This window comes from Motacilla alba, chromosome 2 (assembly GCF_015832195.1).
Source record: "Motacilla alba alba isolate MOTALB_02 chromosome 2, Motacilla_alba_V1.0_pri, whole genome shotgun sequence".
In the NCBI taxonomy this organism is placed as follows: domain Eukaryota; kingdom Metazoa; phylum Chordata; class Aves; order Passeriformes; family Motacillidae; genus Motacilla; species Motacilla alba.
The window spans coordinates 146690783-146716800 of NC_052017.1; the positions used below are offsets into that span (position 1 = coordinate 146690783).

At 41.6% G+C, this 26018-nt stretch overlaps 1 protein-coding gene across 1 annotated transcript in view; it reads right to left on the bottom strand.

The window, feature by feature from the left end:
• COL22A1 (collagen type XXII alpha 1 chain) overlaps nucleotides 1-25678 on the bottom strand; it is a 229239-nt gene extending 203561 nt beyond the window's left edge. Inside the window, exon 1 of the mRNA XM_038129913.1 lies at nucleotides 25322-25678. The gene's annotated coding sequence lies outside the window, so the exon portion shown is untranslated. The remainder of the gene's footprint in view (nucleotides 1-25321) is intronic.
• Nucleotides 25679-26018: the final 340 nt, after the last annotated feature.

The following is a 26018-nucleotide window of genomic DNA, read 5'->3' on the forward strand; positions in this document are numbered from 1 at the left end:
CATTGTTTTTGGGTACAAGTGATGGGACAGCAGGTTCGTGGCAGCAGCAAGAGCTGGGAAACCAGATCTGCCAAGAGACATCCTTCACTTCCAGTGCCGAGCTCAAAATGTCCTTGCTCCGTATCTGGGCTTGCACGGCTGTGAAGTTTTATAAATACATTCTTAAAAACAGTCTTGGCCAGCTGCTAACCCACACGAGGCCAGGATAAAAGGAGCAGAGCACCAGCTGGTGTCAGTCAGTAGAACAACTCGGGCTCTGTGAGCAGCAGATGCAGCTTGGTGGATGGGGCTCACTTGGTACATGTGGGATTCCACCCCAGCAGAAGGATTTTCTCCATGGCCAGGCCTGAGGGCTCTGTCTCTGAGGCCTCATTCATCTCCCCTCCTTGCCAAAATACTTCAAGGACTCATTTCTGCATTTTGAGTGCTGCAAGGTGTCTCAGAACAGCCATTTAGGCTAAAAATAGTGGGGGAAAAAAAGGCACAAATCAAATCAGAACATCTGCTTAAAATCTATAATCATAACTTGTGGTGGCTTTAATACACATTTATGGTTAAATATTATTCTTGCATTCAGGCCAAAATATATAATTTTATCCACTTTTATAGCACAAGGAATTGAACCAAGTCTCTTAACTTGCAACTACTTTATGTACAAATATACCAGTGACAGAAAATTGCCCCATTCACATCAAAAGGACTCATGTCGCAGCAATGAAGTCTTCAGAGGTGTTATAAGAAAAGTTGGAAATAAAATATTTTTAGCTATGGGTTTTCCACACTTGTTTCTTTCCCACCTCAATCAGCCACTTTGAGACTGAGCCTAGTTTGAAATTGCAGCAGCTGATCACTATTTATTTCACTTTCCAGGAGAAAAGGTCAAAAAGGAGCCAAAATTGAGACAGTTTAGTTTTCAGAGTGATCGAAGACTAAGAAATTCTCTATATTTTACCCTATTTCCAAATGGCCAACATGGATTTTTTTAAAATTAATATTATTTTTAGTTCAGCCTATCATGTAGGAATAATTTTGTTCAAAGAGGCCCAATGAAAATCATTTAAAAATATCTCCCATTTTCTTTTTATTTCATAAACATCACTTTGGGATTCCCTTGTGATGCATTAAGGGATATTGCAAAAAGAACTGACAAATCCTATCATGTCCAAGTTTATTACCCAACTGTGGACTCTGTGTCTGAGGCTCTGTTTTTAATAGTTTAATGAGAAAAAAAGAGGTGAATGCTTCTGGCTACATGCAAACATGATGTGGGAATGACATCCTGGCTGGGAAGTCGGTGAATGTTAAAGTGAGCTCTCTACACTCAAAATACAAGTACAGCATAAAGCTATTCATATCATCTCACAGCTGAACAAACAAAATGCAAAAGATAGGCATGAGTTCTATATAACTTTCAGCTTCAGAATGGCTTTTTGGGGGGGTTGGTGTAGAGTTTTGGGTCAGTTAGGATCCATGGTAAGGTCTCTCTAGTTTTGAACAATAGGTAAATACTCTTTGGGGAATGCAGGGCAAAAAACATCAATAAAAAAAAGAGACAAAGGAGAACTTGGATTTCTCATCTCAACACTGCAATTCAGAAAACAAGGATGAAAAATGTTTTTGTGCAAAATGAGAAGCAAAATTGTTTGTTTAGGAGTGGCATCTCGAAAAAATGAAAGGAACAGAGCAGGGCAGACACAGAGAATGTGGCAGAGAAGAAAACTTGATGGCACTTCTAGGAGAAGCAATTTGCACTGGCTCTGGATATACACAATCTCAGCCTCTCCAGACGCTGCTCTTGTGTCCTGGTTTGAGAGATGCCACAAACAGCAAAACCCACGCGAGTTACAGATGGAGCAACACAGAACACTTGCTCTGATCTCCTTCATTCTTCACAGGAGTGATTCAGGCACAAATATTCATAAAACAAAACAAAGTAAACCTGGAGTCACAGTAAGATGAGCATTTCAGGAGTGTGATTTAATAAAACTTTTTCTACCTCATGAGAGCAAAAGTTCAAAGACCCTAGAGGGACAGTACAAAGACCACTGAATCAAAGCTAAATGTTAAAAGTATGCCCAGTTATGTACTTTAGACTCCTCATTAAAAATTTTGAGCTCTTACTTGTATTTTATTAAATTATACCACAGAATTGTTTGTCTTACTGTTACATTCAAGGGGGGCTGATTCTATTATTGTGCTTGATTTCATCCATTCGTCTGCTGCCACTGAACATCACCATATGCCATATAAATGTTGTAACTATGCTGGCATTCATAATGTGATTTTAAATGTCTTTGGTATGCTCCTCTGAAGAAGAGGTTAGCTGGGGGTGAAAAAGACAGTGTCCAATTATGCAGCTTTTCACACACACACAAAAAAGAAAAACAAATATAAAACCCAGCACACTAATACATCTGACATCTTAGTAGAGTCAGCTTGTTGATTGTGCCTCTTGCAACTACTGAACTAAGCAATTTAATTATCTAAATTATTGCTGATATGAGCAGGAAGCCAACTGTATAAAAGAGAGATGGGACTTTCTTCCCTGCTGATCATCCCATGTGGTCATATATCTTTGTTCAATGATTTTTAAAGAAATTATCCGATGGCATTTCTGGAAGATGTGCATCTTCCCAGGCCTGATCCAAAGCCAACTGCAGTTAATGAAAAGAGGGACATTGATTTCAGTGGACATTGTTCAAAAACCCATGTGAATAATAGAGCAGAAAATTCTCTGCTAACACCAGAGCTATTCCTGAGGTATTTTGCCCAACTACAACTGAGCCAAAGTCTGCTGAAATCAAGGAGGAGAGTGTCAGCAGACCCACAGTAAGCTGGATGAAGCCATTCATGCACCCTGCTAGCAAACACCTCTTCAACATCTGCTCTGAGTGCTGATGAGGCTGCAGGGGGTGGGACATTTCTTCTCTTCATTTGCAATGAGAGAATCACAGAATTGTTTGGGTTGGAAGGGATCTTCAAGATGATCTCATTCCAACCCCTGTCATGTGCCTGGACACCTTCCACTAGACCAGGATGCTCAGAGATCCATCCAGCCTGGCCTTGAACACTTCCAGGGATGGGGCATCCATAGCTTCTCTGGGCTACATCACATTTTAAGAGCAACTTCTATCCCAATCCCTAAAAAGCTGATCAGATGCAGAGTGATGGTTAACATGAATGTGAGCCAAAGCAGTTTTTCAGCTTTATGGGAGATGAAATAGGGCAGTGGGAAAGATCAGCAGACCATTCCATCCCATCGATTTGTTTGCCTTTGCTGAACTCTATTACTGCCCTGAGGCACTTGGTGCTGGAACTGCCCAGGCCCATGAATGATTAATCTTGCTGCAATTGGAAGTGTTTGATTGTGTGAGAAATAAAGTACATACTGATAATTTAGGAGGGGAAAAATTATACATGGCTGTTCCCTAAATGATAGATACCTGTCCAGGAGACACAAGAAAACAGGAGTTGAATGGAAAAAACATCCTGAAAAGGAGAGTAGCCAAGAGTCCTAGAGGGCCATGAAGCACACTCCAAGGATTAACTCAACGTGGGCATTTCCTAATTTGCAGCCTGAGAAATGTTCCCTTAACCTCTGTGGTGCTGCACGTGCACACAAGGAACCCTGAGGGAAGGTCAGAATTAGAATACAGCTACTCTTGACTCCTTAACCTATGCTTGGATCATGCATTCCACAAATTGACCCCTCATAAATGCATTTACCACAGAGGCTTTAAAACAAGCCCTTACTGGTTGTCTGCCAAATCCCTGCTATTCTAAAACATCCTCACTGCTAGAAGAGGGCTTTGCAGTGTATTTTTGCCTGCTGCAGCCACACAGTGTCTGCAGGCTGAAACCTTGAGGCAATATTCCCAAGTATAACTTTTCAGTGTTTTGCCCAGAGGAAGAAACTCCAGATTTAAATTGTACTCTTGCATATCAAGCTTAGAAATCTTTCCACTCATTGTCCAAGAAAACCCCAAGGTAATCTGCAATCAAAATCTGTGACAGACTCTCTTCAGCTTTGGCATCATTGACCAGACTGTCAGGAAAATCTTCACTGTACCCTATGAATGCTTGTGTTTATGGACCAGCCAAGTCCATAAAGGGTGACCCCTTCTCATTTCAGCTGACAAGGAATTTGAATTTAAAATAAGTTCTATATCTAAAAGGCTGCTTCTGTATAAAACACAGTTGCTCTAGCATCTTGGTAAGCCTCACTGAAATAGTTATCAAGGAAAAGACCCATGGGAAGTGTCCAAAGGGATTAGAAGAGCTGATAAGGAGAGGCTGATAAGGAGAAGCTTTGCGTATCTGATCTGGGAAAACAGTGCCTGAAAACAGAGTTTGCCCAAGAACCAGGCACCAGCACCTGCAGCACTTGTACTGACAGCTTCTCTCACCATGTTTATTTACTCACTGGCAAAGGCAGGAAGAATATCTTGAACTTGAAACTAAAGCGTTGGTTCAATACTTCTAGATGCTTTAAATATATATATATATATAGCAAAGTAGCTTCTCAGGGCTGCATTTTATTTGAATTTTTTTCAAATAAATTTTTGCCCTTAGTTGTTACTTACTTTCCTCTGCAAAACTGTAGCCTCTTTAGCATGGACCAGGGAACTAGTACCAGAACAGGATACACAGAGGTCAGTTGACTTGTCATAATCTCATTTGCACTATCCTCTTCTACCTCAAGAGATTCTCAAGTAAGTAATTCAAGTCACATAGATTGCAAGTCAATTACAAAACATGTTGGTCAATATTCTACCTCTGCAGTGGCTCATCTTTTGGGATGCAAATTTACTTGAATCTTGTGGATACCAACACAATAATATTATTAGATACATAAAAATTTAGGAATGCTCTTGGAAGAAAACACACTCCAAACTACATTACCAAGTAGCAGGTGCACAGCTCAACCACGCTAATAATGACTGTATTGCACAAGGCTAAGTTAGAAAACTTTGCCCATACTTTTTTGTCTTCTTTTAAACCTTGCACAATGCTGAAATGTCTCTCATGTTGTTGCTGAAGCAGGGTTTGCAGCACACAGACCTCATGGAAATGGAAAATCCATCACCTGAACACAATACAAAGTACACTGGCTGTTTGGGGTAATAAATAACATTATTCCCAGAGCTTCATACATTTAAGTTAAACTCCACATCTGTCTGCAGGGTGTCCAGATTGAAGAGGAGTGATACAAGCAAGACAAAGACCAAGATGATGTCCAGAAAAATTATGGTAGGACCAGTTTGTGATGGAGTGGAAAATCCTGAGATTTTTCCTCAGTACTTCATGTTCAAACTCTCCTTAGTGCAGTATGTATAGAGCATGTTGATTTTGTACAGGGTCACAGAACACCAGTCCTTTGGCCTAAGCCCTGTAAACCTGTACTGGCAAAGTCCTACAAATCCCATTTCCTCTCAAGCACAGGCTGAACTGTTCCAACCTACATTAGCTATAAGGAAGAAGCCTTTAACACTGAGCCCCTGAAGGCTATTCAATATGAGAGTACTCTACTCTTACAGGGCCAATTTCCTGCTTTTTATATCCTCATGGAAGTTCTTACAGCTCTTGGAATGAAATTTAATATTTTCTTTTTTAGTACAGTCGAGGATTATGTCAGTAAAAAGACCCATATGTAATGGCTTTATATAGTTAGCAAGCAGAGCTGGAGCGAGGAATTGGGATGGGGTAACAGCCTAAATCTATTTGGAAAATAGACAACATACTTTCTAACAAAGAGGAGCCTGGTGAACGCATTTCCCAGAACTCTTAACTGGGGCAAGGAAGAATTGCTCTGCATTCCTTGCTCTCTGCCTTATGATAATGGCCTGGATAACCAGAATCCCTACAAACTCCAGAAATGAGCTCATACCCATTGTCTGTCACTCTCAGGGTTATTAACAGGGCCATGCTAATTGGATGTGTACCACACACTCACCTACCACTTCCCAACATTTCTGCTGAGCTACCCAAATGACAGAATATTTCCCAAATACAGGAACATGAATGCCTCCTTCTTGAACCACGTGGCTGAGTTCCTCCTCCATGTGTTCCCAAAAGATGATGGACAGCTAATGTAATGAAAGTTTGTTCAGAAACAACAAGTGCATTTGATTAAGAGATTTAGTACTGCAGAGCCTTTCCATGGTCTAATTTGCATGGTCTTGACCTTTGTAATGAAACCCAGAACTCTACTGTGGACACCAACACGCCAGCAAAAGTGAAAGATCTGTGAATAAAGGCCATGAAAATAAGAGGTATCTGTCATTACTTGTGGAGGTACAGATAGCAGTTTGGATCCTCAGCTCTGAACATTTCCCTCCCCACCCAGCAGCCCCAGATTTTGTATCCACTGCCTGAAACCTACCCAAGCTGAAAATCTCCGTGCTCTCCTTCACTGAGGACAAGCACAGCCATTTCTCTTTTAAAACACCAGAGTGAAAAAGGACAATTAAACAGATATAGGCTGCTTGTAAGGAAAACTTTCTCTCCAGGTATTCTAGAAACAGGCCAGTCTTTACCTCCTTGTTGCAGCAGGGCCCTAGGGTAGAAAGCCTGGGGTTAGTTGACATTGCAACAAAGTATTTTAAGAACTGACCCAAAACAAAAGGTGGTACTGGAACTGATGTAGGATTGACACTTAATTTCTCATAATTGTAGAACTCAAATCATTTAAGGCAGGGGCAAATCTTGGAAGCCCCAACAGCAGAACCCTAAGGTTAGACACCTTACCCAGCTTAGATGTCTGCAGAGTGAGGAGGCTGTGTGGAGAATTTAAGACTGAAAATCTTGGAAGTGACTGCCTCCAGTTTCTTTTTGGCTCTGAACGGAAAGGTTTCTCTTTCTTATCAAAGGAGCTGGACTAAGAGGGGGCAGGAAGAATCATCTCCTCTGACCATGAAGTTCTGCATTGTGAATGTCTTCACCATCAACACAGACTGCTATAAAATGAGAGAAATAAGAAACATGGCCTCAGTGCAGGACAGTTTTGAGTGAAGACAAGTTGGATCTTTGATGTATTAGCCATCTCTGCCCACCACCGTGGCCACCATCAGCATGGGACAGGCAAGTATGGGCAAAACAGTGGAGTCAAGCAGAAGCAGAGTTTATCAAGTGTCAGAGAGCCTCAGTCCAAGACTCAGATAAAAACTACGCTTTACTCCTCTCAGTTTCTGAATGTGACACTCAGGAGATCACTGCCTGTGAATCCTTCCATGATTTCACCATGATCCCAGCAGAAGGACACCTGCAGAAAAATTCTGCCTTGTCACTTTTATTGTCATTTCTGCCTCCAGGGCTGTAAGATGGAAAACTAAATAAGATGGGATGGATGACTGGATGAATAAGATGAATGGATCAGGAGCAGTCCTGACAAGAAGGAATTGAGGGTGCTGGTGGATAAGATGGATGTGAGACAGCAATGTGCACTTGCAGCCCAAAAATTCAACCATATCCTAGTCTGCACCAAAGCAGAGTGGCCAGCTGGCCAAGGGAGGTGATTCTGCTCCTCTACTCCACTCTCATGAGACCCCATTTAGAGCAACACTGGAAGGACATTGACCTGTAGGAATGAGTCCATAGGAGGCCACAAAGAGGATTAGAGGGATGGAGAACCTCCCCTGTAAGGAAAAGCTGAGATAATTGGAATTGTTCAGCCTGGAAAAGAGAAGGCTCTAGGAAGACATTCTAGAAGCCTTCCAGTACCTAAGGAGCTGAAGAGAGGCTTTTGTTAAGGATAATATAGTGCTAGAACTATATTATAACTATAGAAGGGATAATGGCTTTAAGCTGAGAGAGGGTGAGCTTGGATTGGGTATTAGGGAGAAATTCTTTACTTTGAAAAGGGTGAGGCACTGACACAGGTTGCACACAGAAGTTGTGGATATCCTATCCCTGGAAGTGTTCAAGGCCAGGTTGGATGGGGCTTGGAGCAGCCTGGTGTAGTGGAAGGTGTCCCTGCCCTTGGCAGGGAGGTCAGGAGTAGGTGACCTTGAAGGTCCCCTCCAACCCAAACCATTTTATGATTCTGTGAAAACAGAAGATAATCTGAAGACACTGAAGAGAAGTACAGCAAAGAAGGGTCTGACAGCTGTAAATTTAACAGGAAAAGATGTAGCTGGAGAAAACATGCAAGTTATTCCCAGTTTCTAACAGGAAGGACCCTCTTTGCCACCGTCACTCACACAGAAAGGATAAGATACAAAAACCTGTGCTCTACAGCCCACACACAGCTCTTATGTCAGGCAGATGACAGAGGCAAGAGGAAGCTTATCACTTAGGAGCTGATAAGAGATGTGCAGCTACCCCTGAACCACAGCTGGGTCTGCCTGTCTGTGCTCATGGCAAGGGGTGTGACAGCATCAGATCAATAATTCTGATATTGGCTGGAAGGGTTTTGGGCCATTTCAGCTCTCACCCTGTCCCATCCTCTCCACTCTGCTTTCTCCCTTGCCATTCTTCACACAAGTTTCAAAAACAGCAGTGGGAAAAGAGAAAGCAAAAAGGGAATGGATGACACGAGAAAAAAAGGAATTTACAGATTACATGAATGAAACATCATGCTCAGGTCTTCCTAACATTATAATTTCTTCATGTTTAAAACTTTTACAATTAACTGTAGTAGGAAGTGCCTCAGACTGTCTCAAAAAGACCTGAAATTCCAAAAAAATTACTTATTTCTCTTTTCCCTTCCTCTCTATATGCAATATCCTGAATTTTTATCTTAAAAGAAGAGAGAGCTGTTGCATAGATAACATAGGTATCAAAGATTTTATTTGATAGTTGGGGAGAGGATATTTTGAAATGGATAAGGACATAGAGTGTTTTCAGGAAAATAATAACAAAAAAATAAATTAGAAAATTTGGAGGAGGAGAAAGGACATGGAAAAGATGTAGAAATGGAAAAGAGATACCTACTAGACAGCAGTACTAGAACTTAAAACAAATTAAATCTGTGTGTTCCTGGACTGTAAAGCTCAGTTTCAAATGGTCTCACACTATACTCTTTTTATTTAGACACAGCAGGGCTCTGGCTGGGATTTATCTCAATTAAGTTTAGGCTGTAGGTGGCTAAACTAACATTTTATGTGTTTTAATACTAAGCTCCCTTCAAGTTCATGGAAAGAAAAAAAAAAAAAAAAGAAAGGAAAAAATCCATACCCAGATTGATTTTATCTCTTTCTCATGAGGAAGAGTAAAATAAATTAACTACTCACAAGAAGTGATTATTTTCCCCAGACACAATAAAAGAAGCTTAGACAAAGAGCAAAGATTTAGATATTGGTGTTCCAACAGATACCAATATTTCAGCAAATTTCTGTCTGGTCAAGGTGACATAAGAAATTCAGCCAAAAGCAGCAACAGCTAAAGATGGTAAAGGTAATGATAGGAAACTTTATCAAGTTCAGAGGCAGAGGAGGACTAGACTTGAGTGCAAAGTCTTTGCCTAATGGGAAAGAGAAGAAGCACAACTTGACTTCTAAACAGACTAAACAGACCCCCTCCCCCCCACTTCCTGAATGATGAAATTGTCCAAGAAAAGCAGGCTTGGGAAGAAGAACCAAAATGGAGCTAGGAAAAGCGATGTGTTTTTGAACTTTAACAGCGATTTCCACAGGGAGAGCTTAAGAACATTCTATGAAGAGTTTAGTCCTGTTTCTGGGTGAATTGTAACAGATATGGGAACCAAAACTATGGGGAACTTCTGGATTGCCTAAAATTGTTAAACTTCACTCTGAGTTTTCTCTGTCCATGAATTGGATTGGATGCAGCCAGCCCTGAGGCTCAACTGACCCAAATGCCAGCAGGTCATGCTCTGCTCTCATCGACTGCAGGGAGGCTCAGGAGCCCTCACCAGAAAAATAATGGCTACAGAAAGGCCCTGAGCACTTTTGCCTTTCTACATATGTTTTGGCACTAGACTTCCTGCTCCACTCAGGAGCAAGAAGGTACTTTGCTTTCTTTTCCTTTTGATGCCAAGGAAAATACCAAAGCACTAATACATTGCCATGGGCAGACATGCATATGAATTGACATCATATTCAGATAAGCAAATATTTTCAACACAGTTGCTGTCTGAAGAGTAACTGTTTTAATCTATCTGTTGCCAAATAAACAAACAACAACAAAAAAAGATGAGATTGTGCTTGTTTGGCTGTTTTGTCTTTGTTAGCAAGACTGACAGCCTGTTCTTTAAGAGATAAAACAGGTGTTATAACTTGTTTTCTGTAGATACATATGAGATCTAATTTGATGTGCGAAAGTTTGTCATATTCATGTCAATGCATTCAGAGACCAACACTTATTCATAGATTAGTACAGCTGAAAGAGACAATAATGTGCAGTCTCACCTCTCAGCCAACATAAACCCAAAATTGTTCTTAACAATCCCAGTACATCATCTATACCTTGTTCAAAGTTGCAGTACTTTTCCTGATCTATAGAACTATTGGTTTTGATTTAAGACAGAACATTCCCTCACTAGGACTAGAAAGCTGCTTGAGTGCTCAGCAACCATCAGCTGATGCACTTGATCTCTAAAATGAATGCATTCCTCTTCTGTTTGCAGTGTCATGTTTTAATCTGAAACCCTTCCCTGACTTCTAGGGCCCAGAACAAGTTGCTTGACTTGTGGTTAATCATGAAAGATTTTTGATTTTTTCTGTACTGAGGTAAACGTGAAAGGCCACAATGCTGTTAGCTGTTTCTTGGCCTAAAAATAATCCCAAACAGAGAAATAAGTAAGAAATTAAATAACACATTAGCTCAGCTACATCGACAATGTTTCACTTGCACAATGAAGAGAAAAAGAAAATAAAAGTTTTCGAGCTCCTTGCCTTCTTCTGCTTTGAACAGAAACTGAAAACACAGCTGGTGCTTAATAGAGCCTGGTTAAATGGAGAAAAAATAAATACAAGATGATACCGAACCCTCAAACTGAGAAAAACTTTTGTACAACTACACAACAAGTACCTCAAGAAGTTCTGCACAAAGCCTTGCTGGTAGCTATAGCAGCTGCATTCGCTGTATTTTTACTGGGAAACACTTTTTAAAGTTAGGTAAGAAAGTTTTCAGCTATTATCTTGTATCCAGCTTCCAGGCTTTTTGATGCCTCCTGCTCTCCATTCAGTTTCCACACCCCCTCTTCCACTTGGCATGCGTGGCATGTGGGTTGCTGGGGTTACTCCCAAATTCAAGGAAGGAATTTTCTTTCAAAAATTCAGCAGGCTTAAATCTAAACTGCTGAACTGTGGCTTTCATTTCCAGTGAAGTTCCATGCCAGCACAAATACTTACATCTCTCAGGCAAATCGGACATCCAAGACAATTACACTGTGAGCAATAACTGGTATATGCCCCAAAATACTATAAAGGGGGTGGGAAAGGAAATAATCTGTAAGAATCCTAATTTGCCAGGCCCGGAGAGATAAATTTTTACAAAGGCATGCAATGACAGGACAAAGGGGTATGGCTTTAAGCTGAAGGAGGGTAGATTTAGATCAGACATTAGGAAGAAACAACTCTTCCCTGGGAGGGTGGTGAGGTCCTGGCTCAGGCTGCCCAGAGAAGCTGTGGCTGCCCCATCCCTGGAAGTGTTCCAGCTTGGATGGGGCTTTGAGCAGTCTGGTCTAGTGGAAGGTGTCTCTGCTCAGGGCAGGGGACTGCAAACAGAAGACCCTGAAGGTCTCTTCCAACCCAAACCACTGTGGTATTCTATGGTTTGCTGCATGGCAATTCTGGTCTTGCTGCATTTTCTCAGTAGCAAGTGCTGTAAAGCTACAAAACTTCAACATTACATGGGGTATGAAAGCTTTGGAGAGCCACTGTACTTAATTCATCTCACATAAATTATGTCTTTCCACGGCACAGTCTTCTCTGTACGACTGGCTCCATACAGTACAATAGACAGGTTTGACATTTATCTGTTGAAAGGGATATCCCCACCTTTGAAATGTCCGTGTGAGACAGATGAGAGCGCTGCTGGTTCCCTGTATTGCAACCAGCCCTCTGAGCAGAAGACTGGTGTGGGCTTAGCCCTTCTCTCTGCTGCTCCCATCCACATGAACCACAGCTTTGACTCCCAAGTCTGAGAAAGAACAGCTCTGTCTCCTCACACTTGGCCTCCCCTTTGAGAAGGCAGAATTTTATTTCCCTCTGAGGTGTATGAAACAGAAGACTGAGAGCATAATGCAGGTCTTCAGTCTATATATTAAACTTCCACTTCTGAAGTCTTTGGAAAACTGTTTATTGCAGCAAATTGAAAAGCATATCTTTCTTCACACCCCCAAGTCTCTTCTCACTGACAATAGGTCACTTCTTGCTTTTCCACACCACTGCATTATTTTGATGTATTGATCCATTTATTCACATGAAGCAGCTAGTCTACCTTGCCTGTAACTACACTATTTTTCAAAAGTTCACCATGGAAAACAAAACAATATGCATGAATAAATCCTTCATAGACCGTTAGATTTTTTCCATAAGATTTTCTTTGGGATGCTATTTGTAAAAACCAGTCTATTACTTTTCTAAAGTATTCCATTATATCCACAGGAATGCCAATGGATAGCCATAAGACCACAGTTTTCCCTGTTTTTGTGTACTTCATGAGTAAAGTCCCTGTAAGGTTCAAAGTATTAAAACACATAAATAGTATTAAAATCTATAATAAAAGTTTCAGCATTAAAACTTTTGATGTTCACCACAGCTAGAACAGAGTTGCAATTCAGGGGAACAGAAACACTGTGTCACATGTTGCTGTGATGTTATCACTGATGGTATTCAACTTTCCAATATATTAAAACATTATGATACCTGGAAAAAATTCACAAGTTGTCATCTTGTTCCTAATAACATCCTCAGGGCAAAAAAGATTTTTTTCTCTACGTACCAATGTGCAAGAGTGTCAGCTTTATGATTCCTGCCTATGAATTACACCAGGAGGACTCAGTTTCACTGGCAACAATTCAAACCCAGGAAAGTCAGGACAATGAAGTGACTTCAAAGGAACATGAGTTATTGGAAAGATCATGCAAGAGCAGGCTAAGTATTCAACCTTAACACTCTTCAGTTTCATCAGATTCCAAATTGCAGGAACCAATTACTTTTTTGTCGTGGCAAAGCTCTCATATCTCAGAGCCTGGCTCCATCCTGATGTGCAGCTGCAACTCTATTAGTGTAAATCAAAAAGAAAAAATTATAACAAAACCAACAACTAAAAAAATATTAAAAAAGCAAACCCAAACTGCAAGGGACATACACAAGTGCAAAGTAGGAATAAAGCCATACAGATCCTGGTGCTGAGGTTGACCCACCTTTCTGCAGATGACAAGCTCTTAAAATAAATGTTACCAAAACACTGAAATCCCTTCAACAGTTACTCTAAGATTGTTCTATTTAATGAGAGACTTCTCTTCAGCCACAAGTTATAAATAGGAGCATTGCCTCCGCATAGTGTGAATCTCACAGCAGAGGAAACATTTCTAGGGGAAATTCAGAGATTTAATCTAGGAATGGATTATATCATCCTGTTTCTGATTTCAGGAAAAGAATGAGAGGCAGCAAAAGTATTTTCCCTCCATGTGTCTCTGAGGCACTTTCAGACCTACCTTATTGCTGAGCTCTGTCCTGCAGCAGAGGATTGCCTTTAGGAATGCTTCTGCAGGCTCCAGCCCTGCGAGTAAACAGGCAGGGACGGGCAGGATGTGGGCAGAACTTGGGAACTTCTCTACCCCTCCCAGGGACCAAAGTAGCCTCAGAGCCACCACAAATGCAGAAGAGAAGGATGGTAAGGAAGGGCTACCCCTGCCATGGTGCCTCCCATGATTGCTGCCCTCAGCTCCTGCCTGCCCTGGGGGAACACATGGGCACAGCTTAACACCCCTTTCCTCTGCTGGCAGAACCACCAGAGCCTGTCCTGCTCCCAGGATCAGCACTCGTGGACTGGGGGATTCGCTGGTGTTTGCAGATACCCATTTAATTCAGATGCTGCCTGGCACTCACAGGTCAGTGAGTTGCAGTCTGTGATTTCAAGTATTTCCTGATGAAATTGCCTGGCAAGGATATGGCCAGAAATGTTCCAGCTCACCTGATTTGCCACACAGAGCAGTCTGAGGGTATTTTTTAACCCCGCAATATTGTCATATACAATTTTTTAAAAACAATTAAGTCATAATTTTAAATCTACGGGTTATGTCAATTATTGAAAACACTAAAAAGATATGCATTTTAAAAGTTATGAATTTTTAAAATTATGCATTTTTAATAGTTCAGGTATTCCATCTGAATTCACTACATCAGTGGAAGCCAACACAGGCAATATTTTTTTTAAATATCACACCCTGAGCTATGTGATTTAGTCTTTACTGGCTCTGCTGATTTAGTAGCACAGCTCACAAAAGGATCAATGTTCAGGCAATTCCACTGGCCTCTCAGCACACCTCTTAGCAGATTAAAGTACTCTATAATTTTTTATTGGAATGACAGAATCTGTCCCTAAATACAGACAACACAATAAGAACATCAATAAATTGGGATTCATTTTCCACTTAAGTCTGTATAACTTCAAAGACCCTGATGAAACCTTAAATCACAGAAAATAATTGCTAGTGACAGAATTCTTCTTAGGCTTCGTGGATTTATTCCCAGAAAGCATGAAGCCCATGGGAAAGATTACATTACTTTTTTATCACTAGTTCCCATTCTGCTTGTAGATTGTTTAAAACAAATCAAAAATAATTGATTTCTACTCTCTAAGAAAGCAGCAGTGTGAACAAGGTCAGAGGCCTTTCCCCAAATTCAGGTGATAAAATGAAGGACCTCAGCAAATGAATTTTTGAGCCTTAAATATAGAATTGAATATAAAGTAAATCTTGAGTAATCCCTGAATACCCACCCACAGAGAAAATTACTTATTTTCATCAACAAGTTTTCTCAATAATATTTGAAATTTGAGAGCCTGCAGCACAGAAGCAGGCACTGAACTAGACCTGCCTGCCATGTTTTGTGCATGGTCACCAAAGGGAGCTGTATTTTCAGTGATTCACCCTAAAACTTTCCTCAAGTGGCACCACTGTTGGGGAATTATCTCAAATGGTTGAGCTCTCACTCAGCATGAGAGAGGCAGCAGGATCAATGCCCACATCCTCCAGCGATCTCAGAATTTATTCCATTATAATTTAGGAATTCTTTTATTTCAGAATTTATTTAATTTATTTCACTATTCTGAGATGAGCTCAGCTGGCCAGAGCCTGCTGCTGACAACACCAAGGTTGTGGGTTCCATCCCTGTATGGGCCGTTCACTGAAGAGCTGGACTCGAAGATCCTTGTGGGTCCCTTCCAGCTCAGATATTCCACAGCCACTGATGGAAGATGTAAGTTTTTACTCTCCTTCAGGTATCAGACTAATATTTTTTTTTTCATTTAATAAGGAATGGATACCATATTTCTCCTTTCTCCTAGAAAATAATGGCACAAACTTTTGAAAATTTGCCCCTAGTATCAAACACTTTACAAGCTCTTTCTGCTATTCTTACCTTTTAACTCCCATTCTTTTCACTTTCTGTGATTTTGTGTTCCAGGGGATGAAATTCAGAGTGTTTTGTGATTCAGTTTGGCTTCTCCAAGAAGGCCACAAGCTTGTATTTTTTAATAAATCATAAGATAAAAATAAACATCTCCTGTAAAAGAAAAAAATTCACAAGTCCTAGCACTTGTGAAAATGCTGCTTAGGTGTGAATTAGGTGGTTTAGAAGATTATTAACCCAAAAATCATTCAAATTCTTTGGAAGAAGACTCTGCTATTGACTGCAAGCAACACACTTGAAGCAGCAATTCCAGAAGCATGAAATGCTGATCATTGACCCTCTTTAAAACCCTGCAGGACAGCAGGGACTTGGTGTAAAACCTACAAGACCCTCTCAGCCACTTGTTCACTGCTCAGGAGTCTGGGTGCTGCTCTTGCCATTGTCTCATCTCCCAGGCAATGTGAGAAGCTACCAAGATGGAGTTTTTCATGAAGAAAGGAGATTTAGGCAATGAATAAAAATTCAGGCAGCTGGTGAGACAAATAGGGTTATAACCAGACTCTTCACCTGTCACCTTTAAAATGCCACTTTTTTAGATGGGAATGGGGACTTGGGTGGATTTCAGATGAAGAAGTTGTGGATGTCCCATTCCTGTGAGTGTACAAGGACAGGCTGGATGGGGTTTAGAGCAACCTGGACTAGTGGAAAGTGTCCCTGACCATGGCAGGAGGTGGGAACAAGATGATCTTTGAGGTTCCCTCCAACCCAAACCATTCTGGGATTTCTATGGTTTATTTTGTATCAAATTACTGTGATGGAGTCAGAATTAAGCTCAGTTCAGCTGTCCAAGTCTTGCATCAAAAGCAAGGCCTTCCTGTCCCACATCATCTCAGCTGGGACAGGAGCAAAGGGTGCCCTCTTTACCAGACTTGATCCTTGTGTGAAAAGATTTACCTTGTATTAAACAGGATTTCACTAATCCCATGGGCATACAGCATTGAAGGTCCAAGGGACTAACATCCTCCTCAAATCTCCCATTCTTCCTGATGGTGTTGAAGGAGAAAAACTCTCCTATGAGCTTTGCAGCCATCCAATTCAGCATCATGTCACAGAACAGAGAAGGGATTAGCATTTATCATCTGATCAGGCAAACAAGTTAGCCAAACAAGAAGAGCTAGTAATGAGGCAGAAAAGCTGTTTGCACAATGGCACAGATCCTCCCACCTAGGCATGAATCAAGAGTGTTTATAATACTGCTATTTAATTGAAAGACTCCATAGATAAAGGCCAATTTTTAATTGAGACACTCGAGTAGATAAAGGCCAAGTTTTTGCAGACAGCATTGGACTGACAAAAGAAAGAATCCATGCTCTGTGGAGCTTCTTAATGACAAATGAGAATTAATAAACCTTGTCCTATTTGTAACAGGAATAACTGAAATGATCATTTATGCAAGTGTCTGTTTCACAGGAAATTGTTGCCTGCCCTGTTCCAGCAATTATTTGGGTTTCAATGCTGGAGAAACACTGGCTTCATGTCAGAATTGTCTTAAAGTTGCACTTAATCAACCCAAAGGCTGGTATTCCCCAAAACCAGGGTAATCCCTGCTCTTCCATGTGCCCTGGACAAGAGAGAGAAGAGGTTTTTAAAGATAATGTGCAGTCCAACAGCCTCGTGCTCCCTCTGTCATCTTTACATGTGCCTGACACTGAGCTATGTGACATCACTGTCACATCACACATCTCCTGAGAGATCCTAAACCTGATACCTGGGGTAAAATAGTCGCATCGCCCCTCTACAGCTATTCCATACTCTCCTGCTCACCCAAACTGCTTTTTTAATCAGTGCAAAACTTTTCAATTTATTGACTGATATTGGGTCAACAGCCATGGCCACTTTGGGCTGCCGTGGGGAACCTGCCAAGACTGCTGTGTCTTATTGATATTATGGGGTTTCATCTGACCAATACAGAGATTTACAGTGTAGTTGTCTAAATCTGAGTAAACCACCTGCCAGCCCTCTATAATCCATAAAGACAAACAGACACTTCTAGGGAGTAATTTATTTCAAACAGGTCAGATGAATTACCCTGGAAAAACTTCATATTTTTTCCACCATTTTTAAGGCAGCAAGGGATGTCTGGCTGAAAGTGAGGATCAACAAGAGACATCTAAAATGAGGTGAGATGACCCAGCAGGACATCTTGGGCAGGAAAGGCCCATCTCCACACACACTCAGCCTCTCTGCTTGAGGCAGACAGACCCAAGGAAGGTGGGTTAAATGCCACACAAACCAGTGGCACAGCCTTTTGTACCACGTTATGTCCATCCATGACATGGGCAATTGCAATTACTTAAGGGAACTGAGCCCATGGTATGATGCATCTGCAGCTCATTAATGAAGAGAAGTACAAAGGCAAAGAGCTAAGGGAAAAACTGGCACTGGTTAAACCAGAATTATTCCTGCTTATTTCTGATGGGATTTTTCTTGATGTGTTCTGGTTTGGGTTTGTGAGGTTTTTTGTTTGTTTGTTCTGTTGTTGTTTTTGGTTTTGGTTTTTTTTTTTTCTTTTTTTTTTTCTTCTGAATCCTGAAGACCTACAAAACTGCCAACAACTCTTTCAACTAGGGGGACAGACTTCCCAGAATTCCCCAAAAAACTCAGTGCACTCTCTGTGGCTTCCTTGGCTGGGCAGGACCTGTCTTAGCAGGTTTTTGCCTTCAAAAATACTTTCTGGGAGAGACACAGGGAGCAGAACCAGTGACATGGAAATGAGGAGAAATTCAAGCAAGAGTAAATAGGTTTAAGTTGTTTATCATCCCAGTGGCATCTGGTATAAGGGTACTTGATGCTTTATCTGTTTTCCTACATGTCATCAGTCTTAGCTCAGAAAACTGCTGAAGGAAGCCAACAACTCTCTGACTTCCCTGTGTCACCACATCCAAAATTAGCTACTTAATTTTGTAGCCCACTCATAACTGCCACAGCCTGCCTGGGGTCATGGCCCATAGTCTGGGAACAGCTGCTTAGGGAAGTGAAAAGGATGCTAAGTGAAGAAAATATGGCAGTAGAAATATCTACTGAAAAGGAGAAAAAAACATCAAAGGCAGCAATAAAAATAAATAAAGGCAGAACAGCAAATTTAAAATAAGAAGAAAAGTAGTCAAATATATACAAATAGCTTAAATATAAAATGAACAGAAAATGTACTCAGTAAAAAAACCCAAGGGATGGCAAAGAAGGAAGATAATATAAGCCCAGTTGTAAACTGTTTTAATTTCGGGAATCAATCATAAAAGTACTTATCCATATAATTAAGAAAAGCCTCCAGAAAGCATAAAAACCACTCTCAAAAACATTCTAGAGGTGACACCATAACTAAACAGCAAAGCAGGACAAGGGAAATTGCCTTGGAATAACTCAAGGTGGTTTATGAAATATCAGACTTGAACAAGGATTGTCAACCCATCTGTTAGAAATGAGCAGCTCACTCCTGCCTCAGCCTCCCAGAACAGAGTTATTATCTATGTTACAGCACTGTCCTTTACAAAAAGAATGGGTTTTTTCCTTCTTCCTGCAGGAACATGAATCACTGCCCATTGCAGAGCCACACCATCAGGTCCCGAGTTCAGACTGAGCATCCTGGGCTGTTCCACAGCAGATCATGGAAATGAGGCAGACCTGAGCTTTGTCAGTGCTCACGCAGGAACAGAGGAATTCCAGGAGCTACAGAAGGGCTGTGCCTTGCTGCCTCTTGGCCAGAGCTGAATTAATTTCCCAGTCAGAATTTAATACCACTGTGCCTGACTGCCCTGTCTAGACCTAGTCAGTAGGGTTTGCTGCAGATTTTCTGGTATATTTTGCAAAGATAAGCACTGAAAAACATTTTTTTATCAAGCATTACAATGGACTGAAAACCATGTGTTCCTTTCCTTGAAGATTCAATAAGGTATTTCAGATAATGTGAAGAAAACCAGTCCTGCCACTGAAACGGGTAAAGGTTTTCAGGAATGCCCAGCACAAGAGGTGCTGTAAAACAGGTACCAGCTGTTGTTTCATTTCACTAAGAACTGCATTGGCAATCAAGACAGTCCACACAGATTATTTGTAGCCTTTATCTGCTGGTGAAATTGGAATCAGTGAAGTTCTGTCATACAAGATGTAATTAGTTTTACACTTAGCATGGAGCCAACAGAAATTTCCCAGTACCTCTAAACTTTACAGCTCAAAGAAAATCTTTGCAATCAATATGCAAATATTGTGTGGTAATCAATGTTAACCAGGTTGGTCTGGAAGGAAATACTGGGTGCTGACAATTGGCAAATACTTCAACATGGTTAAGCACTGAAAAAATTGCACTTGGGCAAAAAATAGTCGAACCACAACCAAGTGTTGGCTAGGGTTAGAACAAAGACCATCAGTCCAAAAATATTTAAATCTGTCAATGGTTTAAACTTGCCCTCAAATGTGAAGTGAAATATGGCAGTTTTGACATCTCTTATTAAAGTCACTTAAGAATCAATATTCAGGACATAACAATAATCAAATCAAGTTGCTTAAACCAAACTCAAGGGATCCTTCTGTTCTGCAAAGAATCAAAGATTAATTTCTAAGGAACTGAATCAATGCAAAGTAAATAGATTCTGATGAGCTGGAGAAGGATAACTTACATCTACTGCATAGCAGATGAGCTCTGTGATAACAGCACTCCCTGAGCACAGGAAATCTACACCACTGCATAATCAGGACTGACAGCATTTGCAAAACATCACCCATAACTCAGTTTCATTCATTCCTAATGAATAATCAAGGCTAACACAGCTTGGAGAAGCTTTGTGGCACGTGATCAGATCAGGTCCAGGTTTGGCACTTTTTGGCCAGCTCCACAGCCCCACACACCCTGGAGTGGGATTTGTGACTCCTCAGTGGGCTCCCAGGAAAGGCTGCTTTGCTTTTTGCTGTAGAGCAAGAGTTTGCAAGTGAGTGCCAGAGCTCACAGGTACCTGCCCAGTCTTTACTGCAGAATTTCCTCCCTACTGGGAAAGAAATGGGAAGTTTTTAGAGAGAATTCATTCTGCTTTACAGAAAGGAGCCTTGTAAATCTAACACCCTTGTTAGTGTACACAAAGATAGCAGGTATTTGCCATGAAAGCCTCAATATAATAAAGAATAGCAACTTAGCCCACTTTGATCTCCTAAACAACCTTTTTTTTTTTTTTTAATGTTGCAGCTAGCAGCACAAGGAATCCAAAGATATCTCACTACTTGCATCACTTGACTTGTGAAATTAATTGTCCACCAAGCAACATACCTGTTGTATATCAACCATGGTTCTCAGAGAGAAGGGTGGTTTCCTATTCTTCCCCACTCCAGATTAAACCTCTAAGCTGTAACATAAGTCCCTGGTAGGTGATGTACCCACCTACTTCCAATACTGAAACACTTTTCTCAGGACAATAACACTGTGTATATACTTTTTCTTTCCTAGGTGGAGTAGGAGCTATTCAGTTGACCTTTTAGTGATGCTGAAAAATAAATATTATCAGCTCACTCCCTCCCTCATATTCAGGCTAGAAAGGAACAAGCAACTTGTCCCACGAGCAGAGCTATCCCTCCTGTTTCATGGCTCACATTCACATCATAAATTTTTTCAGTCTAGTTGGTGGAGCTGGACATCAGGAGTAAAGCAGGGAGAAGAGATCAGGGCATGTTCCCCCTACCCCAGCTCCTCTGCTGTGATTGCCAGCCCAGGGTTTGCAATTGCTGATCAGGACCCCCATGGCAGCCTGCACCAGCAAGGGCAAAGGAGATCACATCAAGGAACAGTCCTGAGACAGAAAAGGAGGGCTGCAGGGGTCTTGGTGTTCCATTATTATCTTTAAATACAAGACCGGTGAGGAGGCTGGTTTCTTCCCCCAGGTGACATGGTTAGGACAGGAGGAAATGGCCTCAAGTTGCACCAGGGGAGGTTTAGATTGGAGATTATGAAGGATTTCTTCACTGAAAGAGTTGTCAAGCATTGGAAGAGGCTGCCCAAAGAAGCTGTGGAGTCACCATCCCTGCAGGCATTTAAAATGCATGTGGCATGGGGGTCAGGGTGTAGTGGTAGATATGACAGTGATGGGTTAATGGCTGGACTTGGTGATCTTAGGGATCTTTTCCAAACTAAACAGTTCTATTATACTCTGATTCTATACTTTTCAAAAAAATCAGCTCCAGCTAGTTTCGCTTCACCACTCAGATTCTAGAAATCTTGCCAATTGTTGGAGAACATATTATTCAATTAAAAAGAAATCAGGATGCTTTGAACTTATATAAACCTTCTGATTTGTCTGAGCTATTTTTAGGAACTGAAGGTCGCAATTCATATAAAACATCTTTCTAATATTATCTCTTATTCACAGCTGGAAGAACTGACTGCTCACAGATTCAGTGACTTGCCAAAGGCTGCCAGTGCAACATCCTCCTGACTACACATCAGTGGGCTGCAAGTTTAAGGTAAAAATCCTTGATTTCACCTGTAATTTACTGACCCCTGATGACATTTATAAGTCAAGAACATTAGGACTAAGATCTCATCTCCAATGAAAAAACCCCAAAACCTAGCAGTATATTTTAAACAAAATTTGAAATAAAAAACTGTAAAATAAATGTTATGATTATTGACTTACGAGTTTTCATACTTGCTTGTAAGGGAGAATGCAAGTCTAAGTGTACCTTGAGCAGATCTTTTCAAGACTTAAGACTTGCAAGTCTCCCAAAAGCACAACAGGGGATCTTTGCAGAAGTTTCTTTCTGCAGAAGACATTCCTCTGCTTGGCTCCACTCACGGGGCTGGGACAGCCATCTCAGCCAACCTGTGCTCCTGCCAGCTTCAGAAGCCTGATGTGATTTCCACTGAAGGGGATCACTAAACTTCCAGCAGCAACTGGAAGGAGCCTCTAGGAAAACACCAAATAAAATGAAGCACATGATGAAGAAAATTTCCAATTTGACAGAATGAGTTTGTGTCCAAAAAGGACCAATTTCCAATATGTCCATTTTCCTGCAGTACCTACATATGCTACAAGAATTAAAAAAAAAAAAAACCCAAACATTCCCAGTTCCTCAGTTACAGTTCAGTGATTTTGTAGATGTTGTCTTCCCCTTTTCTCACTCCCCAAATTTGAGTTTTCAAACTTCAAAACTTCTTTGTGACAGTGGGTAGTGCCTAATACAAAGTGAACAGCACCCAGACTCCACCCAGCATTCTGGTTTTTAGACTCACTCAGCCATGGAAAGACCTGCAGGAATCAATCTTCTCTAAAGAGGAAGCTTTAAAGACAAAAATGCACCCCAATATTTCATTGCAATGGAAAATAGGGTTGGGAAGCCTGGAAGGAGATATTTCAGTGTCATAGGAGACAATACATAATTAAAGTTCATGTAAGAATGACTGGGGAATTTGGCATTGCCTGAAGAGCTGAAATAGCCCAGTACCACTTCTATCATTCAGGTGTGGTGATAAAGAGAAGATGTTGATGTAAGTTTTTTCTTAAAGTTTTTGCTTCTCATTGTGAGAAATGGGAAGAATTCAAGAATGGTCTTTAAACAGGAGGAGTTGTGATCACCCAGCAGTGATTAATCAAAACAAGTTTTAGAAGAAAGCATTACAGTATGACAAATTGAAATATCCTTTGAAGCCAAGATAATTACGGAATAAATCTCAGGAATATATTTTAGCAAGAAACAAAAGCATTCTTTCAGTCCTATTATTTTCAGTATCATAATCTTCAGAATCAAAAGCTAGCTCTAGAATGTAGCAAAGATGTTTGCCTTAAAACTGTATGAAATGCAAGAAGAAGTAAGAAAATACTTATGTATATGTATAGGTGCTATAGACATGCTCACCCACTCATTGTCTGGATCTCTGAGCTCATAAAAGCCTTCCCACAGACCAAAAAAAATAGCTAATCCTTCCACCTCATTCTTCCTCTGTTAGATCCCCATTGGGGAGGTTTTCTTCCACTGTAGTAACATGAGTCAGAGTAACATGAGTCAGACAGATGCTTCCCCTGCACTGAGTCCTCCATCAGATGTTCTATTCCAACCCAAAGACTCATTCATGGCAGACGTCTCACTCAAATTCAAGAGGCAATCACTCAAATCAGAGAGAATATTATCTTCTGCTGAAACAAACAAGATTTGGCCCCAAACTGATCCCAGGAGAGAGAAGCACTGTTATCTGCTGTTTAAAAGTCAAAGACCTGGTTTCCTCCCTTTGCTCCGCAGTGTGCTGAGGACTGCCTGTCTGCAAGCTACTTGGAGTATTTCTCCACAAAACCAGATGACATTCATCAGCTGGTGGGCTGCCCATTCCTAAGCTCAGAATTGGACTCTTCTCCATTTCACCAGAAAGGAGGCTAAAACATCCAACACTGCTTCTTCCTAGAAGCAATAGAGCACAATGCACTTACTGAGGATGCACAGTGAATCTACAACACATACTCAGGAGTTTCTTTTGCAATAATATTTGATAAACACCTCATTGATATAAAATCTACCTTCGTGTATTTGATATGTCTAACTGGAAGTTACTCAGGTCATTGCCCCTGCTGTCCAAACAATAGCATTTGTATATTCAGAATAACAGCATCTTAATGGACAATTTGTATGAGAGGTGGTAGGATTGAAAATTTAGTTAAAACTACTAAATGCCTACTCTTTAAAAAGAAATAAAATAAAAAAGCCATGTAGCTTTTGAAATGGAATAAACCTTGCAATTGTCTGCCTGACCTATTTGGCAACACTTCTCCCTGTTAGTTTATCAATTAGTATCTATACAAACTCCCCCAAAACAGATGTCTAAACAGTCATTCATCAAAGAGAAAAGGGAGATTCAGGCATGCACCTAAAGTAATTCTGGTTGCTAATTGAGCATGTTGAGTAACACAGATACATTTTGCAGGTGCATCTTCCCGACATTGATTCCACTAGTGTCCACACTGCACAGATGGGCTGTGTTATTTTAAGGTTTTAATCAAAATACATGCAAACAGGCACAGCACCACGTGCATGCTAATGCTGTGAAGTGCCAGCAGTCACTACACTCGTTTAAGAACTCTAGCTATGTAAAAACTCAAAGAGTAGGAGCTGATGAAGTAGGCACTTTAGAAGAAGGCTTAGAGGCTACAGCTAGAAGGTGACCCACATTTGTAATAAATGTGGAGGAAACACCTTGTTAACACGGCAATGTATTCCCACATACTGAGAAACTGCACCAACAGAGACAGAATACAAGAAGGTGTGAGGTAATCAAACTCCCAAGGTATTTATGTTAGGAGAACCAACCCTGAAAACAGTGATTACAGGGTAATCTTGACATCTGTCAACCTCCTGTCAATGGCTTTCCTCAATGAAGGCATTACACATCCCTCAGCCACTGCTTTATCACCTGCAGTGAAGTCTTCTGCATCTGCTAATCCCAATTTGAGGGCTCACCAGACCTGATTCAGGTGACCAACTCACCTAGCGCACTCTGGTCTGAAAACCGTGTTAACTAAATGAGAAATAAATAAATCCAGCTTAAGAATAATGGAACACACTTCCTCCTATATTTCCTTTGTAAAAGACAGACCCTGTTCCTGCATGTTTGCATGGTTAAAAAAAAAAAAAATTAGCCCTCTGAATTTGATACCCCTCCCAGCTGGGGGGAAAAATGAAAATAAAAAGACATAGCAGAGGTTGTGTTCAGTTGCAGTGCCCCGGGAGCCAGGTTTGCAAACCCATCGATGTCCTCTTACCTGCACAGACACCGCACCACCCGAAGTGGTACCTGGAGCCCGGCTCCTGACCCGGGCGCGCCCTGCAGAGCTGTCAGCCTGGCGGGGATGGGGCGGTGATGGACGGGCAGGGCAGCAGCGCACAGACAGACACACGGACACGCACAGACGGACACACGGACACGCACAGACAGACACACTCCCCCGAGCCGCCCTGCGCACACACGCTCTCACAGGGACATGTCAGTGATGGGGACTGGCAAAACGCTGCATCCTCCGTGCACGAGAAGAGAAGAGAAGAGAAGAGAAGAGAAGAGAAGAGAAGAGAAGAGAAGAGAAGAGAAGAGAAGAGAAGAGAAGAGAAGAGAAGAGAAGAGAAGAGAAGAGAAGAGAAGAGAAGAGAAGAGAGAAGAGGGCAGCGGGAGCTGGCGGCAGCAGCGGGCGCGGAGCCGGGCCGGGCCGGCGGCGATGCCGGAGAGGGGCCGGGCAGGGCGAGCGCGGGTTTAAGGAGCGAGGGGAGGGGAAGCGCTGGGCGGGGAGGGCTGCGGGCCCCGCTGCTGGCCGGGGGCGGGGGAGCCGGGGATGGGGCCGGGACTGACCGGTCCGGGGGTGTGGGTTGGGGGACACGGGGGTGGGAGGTGTGAGCGATGAGGGACAGGTTTTAGGGACAAGAGGACTGGGGGTCCCGCTTCGAGGGGCAGGGAAATGTGCTCCCCGA